Source organism: Oratosquilla oratoria, chromosome 12, assembly GCF_046742065.1.
Source record: "Oratosquilla oratoria isolate Oo_2021 chromosome 12, ASM4674206v1, whole genome shotgun sequence".
Classification (NCBI taxonomy): Eukaryota; Metazoa; Arthropoda; class Malacostraca; order Stomatopoda; family Squillidae; genus Oratosquilla; species Oratosquilla oratoria.
The window spans coordinates 15,454,972-15,461,346 of record NC_134788.1 but is presented as its reverse complement, the minus strand read 5'-3'; positions in this window follow the sequence as shown (position 1 = coordinate 15,461,346).

Sequence of the window (6,375 nt, the reverse complement as noted above, 5' to 3'; positions counted from 1 at the left end):
TCAGCTAGATATGAATTTCATTTTCATTCATATAAATGTTTTACATACCTTTTTGTTTTTGTTTTTGCTTCAATTTTTGTTTATTCGACAATTGAAGAAATATAGCCTACTTCAAGTAATGTTTCATGAAGCAATTTACACAGACGTATATGCTACATGGGTTAAAAGGGTAATTAGATGCCAGGGCCCACAATACTATATAAGAAGATTTTGAATTTCCACAATGGCCCTGAATTTCCTATGGCATGTACTGCATGATGAATTGGTCACGGTAAAAATTTACACTTGATTTCCTTCCTTACCCAATTACGCAATTTGATGATTGACAGACAATAATACCCCATTCATAGACATTTAATTCCAGCTCAAGAAACCCTAGTCACAGCATGCAGAGCATGTAGAGGGGGTTTTGATTACAATCCTGCCCAAAGTACCGTGTAATTTTTTGCAACCTAAATGGAATATCAGCTCGGTGAAGTGATAATAATAGGCCTCCAGCAGTCGGTTTGGAAACTCGATATACCTCACTCGAACAATAGATAAGTGAGGTAAGAAAATCAACTTTTTTACCGGGATCAAAACAGCATGGTATGCCTCCCATGTTCAGATGTTCGTGAATGATCATCATCTGAGTATATTTTCTGAGACCCCCCCCCCTCGTCAACATGTTGAGTCCCTCCTCAGCCCCCAACAAAAAATCCTAGCAGAGCTCCCGTCAGGGCGGTGCCCCTGGACCCCACGAAGGACCCTAGGCCGGCCCCTCTGACCCCATGGTGGACCTTGGACTACGCCTTTCGGATTGCCGCTAACGCGGAAATTATAGTACTATCAGCCACCCCAAAAATTTGCTCAGCCCCCCTTTAGCCTCCATAAATAAAAATTCCTTGCGCCGCCGCTGAATGGTTCTGTATGTTTTCTTAACTGCAGAAGCATAGGAAGTTGCTCCGGAGGGACTAGTTGGGGTAACTTGTCTTTCCATCACACGTTTCCGTGCTTCGTAGAAAGAGATGCCACAAGTTGCTTTCTCGGTACAAATTTCTTTTTCTATTTTGAAGGTGGGACAATCTCGGGAGGTGGATGCATGACTGTTGTTAGAGGGGCAGTTGACACCTTGAAACACATTTGCAGTGCAGGCATCTGTAGGATGTTCGCCTGCACACTTACCGCACACGATCGTTTGGCTACGACAAAACTTAGCAAGATGACCATATTTAAAACACTTATTACAGTTTTCATGAAAGTGGCAGTTGCCGACAAGATTGACGAGTTGAACACCATATGGGGACGAAACCTTTATTTGTACGATGTTTCTCCGGAGTGGAATTCTACGAGTAAAAACACTCACAATGCCTTTCAATACAGATACTTTTGTTAATAATCCTTCAGTGGATCAGTTAGAGTATAATCTCAGTGCCTTCCTGTCAACCCTGTCACAAGCCTTTTCCAAATCCATAAAGGCCCAAAAACATCCTTACCTTTTCCTTAACCTTTCTCACATATCTCTCCTACCACAAAAATCTGATCCAGGCAACTCCTGCCTTTACTAACGCCCCCCCCCTTTTCCTCACCAACCCCTCTGTTCCTCTCCTAATCCTCTCAATCAAAACCTTCCCACAAGCCTTCCCAACTACACCTAACAAACTGATCCTTCTGAAATTACTACATTCACATTTGTCCTATTTTTCCCTTGTAAAATCGAAATAAACAAGCCCTCCAGTCGTCCAGCACCCTACCCTACCTTAGACACATATTAAACAACCTCACCAGCCAGTACACTATCATTGTACCTCCCTTCTTCAGACACTCCGCGTGATACCCCTCGAACTCAGGTGCCTTACCTGTTCTCATCATTTCTGGAGCTACTTGCACCCCATCTTTTCTTATTTCCCCTCCAGTTTCCTCTCCCACCGCCGTCATTTTCTTAGCGTCTCCCACTGCTTCCACCAATCCCCTTATCCTCCTCCATAGTCAAAATATCTCTAAAATAATCTTCCCATTTTCCCCTTACTGCCTCCTCTTCCGTCAATATCTGTCCGTCTGTGCCTTTTACCCTCTTCTTCTCTACTCGACTCTTCTCTTTTGATTTCCTTCCAAAACATCTTCTTATTGCTTTAAATTTGTTATGTCATAATTCCTCTTTTAATTTACATTGCTCTCTTTTCTGACTCCGTTAAATTTTGTTTTGCTTCTCTTATTTTTTTTCTCTATACTTCTCATATTATCTCTCATCCTATGTTGAAACCAATCCCTGAATGCTCGCTTCTACTACCTTCTTCCCTTCATCATCCCATATATATATATATATATATATATATATATATATATATATATATATACATATATATATATATATATATATATATATACATATACGACTCGTGGGGCAGTGGTTAGAGTTCCCGGCTGCCACTACAGCGATCGGGGTTCGAATCCCGCCCAGGGCAGGAAATGATTTTAGTATCGCTGCGCTGCGAGTTGTTACTCCAACTCTCGTGGGCGGGGAGTTGGGTGTGCGTGTGTGCGTGTAAGGTCACAGCATCACCCATAGATCGGTCATATATGAGCTCTCTTTCGGGGGGGGGGGGGTAATAGCTGTCGATCACGAGTCCAATACGTGATCCAAGACCAAGGTGAATCACACACACACACACACACACACACACACACACACACACACACACACACACACACACACACACACACACACACACGGTTGGTAGAGTCTCAGACTGTCAGCACGGGGGTGCCGACGGTACCTGGTTCGAATCCTGCCCAGGGCTGAAATTATTTCAATATCGCTGCGCTTCGAGTCGTTACTCTAACTCTCGTGGACGGGGAGTTGGGTGTGTGTGTACGTGTAAGGTCATAGCATTACCCATAGATCGGTCATACGAGATCTGAGCTCTCTTCCGGAGAGGAAATAGCTGTCGATCACGAGTCCAACACGTGATCCAAAGACCAAGGTGAATCACACACACAATTTCTGTAATGGTGTCTTACAAAGTGTGTGAAGCGTGACAGCAGAATATGTTGGGATGCTTCTCACATGAGCGAAGTACAGGGTCCTCCTCTGTCTTGAGGACATTTTTCTGAAGCGAAGAGTCGCTGCAGTTAATTCCCTTTTTTTTTTTTTTTTTTTTTTTTTTTTTTTAATCTTAATGCTATCGACCCATAAGGAGGTCATTAAGCCTGGCGTGAACCTGCGACCCAGTTTAATTTACCATAACAAATTTCCACAACAGCCCTGTTGTGAGCAAATTAAAACACTACTTTGACAATAAGGAAACAGTCATTGGCCACAAGATTTGTCACGTTTAACTGAATGTTGTTGAATCTGCAATGATGTATAAGCGCCTGGCGATGTGTGTTATATTTCGTGCAGTGTATGAGTATGTATCTCATAGATAGTGTAGTGTTGCAGGTGTTGCACTGGGGAGGAAATGCGCCAGTGATATAAGTGTCGGTCCTCAACCGATAACACTTCTGTAATGTTAGTCTCGTAATTCACTCACACGTCAGTTTCACTAATTACAAGTTCATCTTATTCAGTAGGCCCCATGCCTTGTATTTCTCATATTATTTCAGACAAGTCCTTAGGTTAAGGAAAGTGATGGAATTATTTTCTTCTTTCTTCTCACTAAATTTACACTGTCTTCGGTTACACACACAGAGTCTCTCTCCCCGTCTCCGTCTGTCTAGAGCTCCGTATCATACGCCAAGCTACCTTCGTATGACGTCACTATTTTTTCTCATCCAATCTCCTGTGACTTCTCAAAAATTTGTCACACCTTATGGGCGTGACTTTGAATTCATGCACCGATCATTTTTCCTCCTCCTCCACCTTTTCTCCAATCCGGAAGGCTGTTACAATGTCACTACCAATATCTTTTACCTCAGCATTTGTCAAACGAAAAATAACTTTGCGCTTACACCATGTTACATTAGCATATTTCATCGCCGCTCCAACCCTTATTTATAAACAGTCAAATCCAAGCTAACGCGAGTCTGACTCAGCTATTGTCGCTTGTCGGCGACTAAACAGTCCGCGACTCAGCACTTCGCAGTCACAACAACTGATCTTGAATTTGCATTCGTCTCCATCTACCTCTGCATCGACCTAATTGTCTACCTCCATCTACAATAAGGATTTAGGTGGGTGATGTAGGTGGAATTCTTCCTCAGCCTTGCTATGGCGATTTCCTCCCGTCTATTGCTTCTGCATGACGTTGACCATTCTGTTATGTGCTCCTTTTGTTTACGTGTGATGTGGAGAGCCAAAAGATCATACTTCAGATTGCTACTTCTGCATTACAAATATAAAAGGTATAACATCAACATCCAAGCATATTGTGAAACATCCTAATTTATCATCTGCTTCTGCTATGAGACCAGCACCTCACAGTCAAAACTCTCTTAAACAAATGGAACTAAGTGATGATGAGTCAAGCGAGGAAGTTATGGAAAAAGAAACAGAAGACATGGACTTTCAGCCCATCTGTTTTTCAAGTGAACCCCATTTATTGGGTCAGGGAGATCTGAATGATCTTGTGCAGGATTTAACTTGTCAAAAAAGCAATCTGAACTTCTTGCTTCCTTCCAGGTTAAAGGGCTGGAATCTTCTCCAGAAAGAACCCAAATTTAGTTTTTATCGTAAGCGACACTGTGACTTTGAACATTTTTTCTCACTTGAGAATGGTGTGGTGTTTTGCAATGATGTATATTCTGTTGTGGATGAACTTAACCATAAATATGACAGGAATGAATGGCGCTTGTTTATTGACTCTTCAAAAGTGAGTCTGAAAGCTGTTTTGCTCCACAATGGAAATAAGTTTCCTTCTGTTCCTCTGGCCCATGCAGCTGACATAAAGGAAACATATGAGAGCATGAAGCTTCTATTGCAATGAATAAATGAATAAGTAAATAAATAAAAAATAAATAAATAAATAAATAAATATAAAGAATATAAATAGAGTAGCTGTGGTGACCTAAAGGTTGCGGCGTTTTCACTTGGAATGCATCTAGGTTACACAAAGTTTTGTTGCTTTCATTATGAAAAGAATGTGTGGCCGAAACTACCTCCGACCCCATGAGAGAAGAATGTTGTCAACGCTCCTCTTGTTGATTCAAAGAAAATTTATCTGCCTCCTTTGCATATTAAGCTAGGGTTGATGAAATAATTTTTTGTTAAATGTATGGATAGAATTGGCAGAGGATTCACATATGTGAAAAATAAGTTTCCTAGAGTAAGTGACGCAAAAGTCAAAGAAGGTATTTTTGTTGGACCACAGATTAGGGAGCTGATGAGAGACCAAAATTTGGATGAAGAGCTAAATGATCTTGAAAAAGCTGCATACTTGTCATTTCAGAAAGTTTGCGCAGAGTTTTTGGGGAATCACGAAGTAAATAACTATTGTGAAATTGTAAAAGAGCCTAAAAATTAACTTTTTAGACTCTCGCTTGGAATATTTTTCCTTGCAAATATTGGCATCGTCAGTGACGAGCATGGTGAGAGGTTTCACCAGGACATTCTGAACATGGAAACCCGGTATCAAAGGAAGTGGGGGTCTCCAATGTTGGCTGATTACTGTTGGACACTAAAAAGGGATCTTCCAGAAGCAAAATACACTCGAAAATCATACATTTCTACATTCTAAAGGTAAGTTTCATTGAAATATCAGCACCATTTATCAGTTATATTTGTTTAAATTTTTAGTATGCTATCACAGAAAAACTGAAAAATTCTGAGAACATATTTGAAATTAGCCGATTTTTTTTTTTTTTTTTTATCATTAATATCAATTTCATCTTTTGCTTGCGGGACAAATATTTTAATGAATTTTGTTGACCAGTATTATCTATTCCCTGTCTGGCCACTTAACTATAAAAGCAATCTTGGCATGCACTAATTCAATCCACTTCCAAAAATAATCAATACAAGTGGTCTTGGGAATACCTTTGATGAAAGTTAGAAATTCAAGTGGTATGTTGTGTCTAAGCTTAACAACTGTGAGAAATAATTGTTCTTGAAGATACAAACTATCTTTAGTAACACTTGTGGTACAAAAAAAATGTATTGAGAAATGTAACTAAATGCATGATTGTTGTCCATTTTTAACCAGTCAAGATGTAAAAATTCTTATTGTTACCTTCCAAAGCAGCTGATGAAAAAGATGTAGCCTCAAGTAGTTCCAAGGCTTCGTTTTTGGCTAGTGCCTCATCTCGCTCTTTCCGTTAGGTTCATTTCTGTATACAACTACTCATACGTTATCCTCGGCATTTGTAATTGTTATTTCGAACTATGGGTTCTTTTCATTATCTGCACTTCATGTGTATTGATTCAATGCCAAATAAACTTATCAATATAATAATAATAGT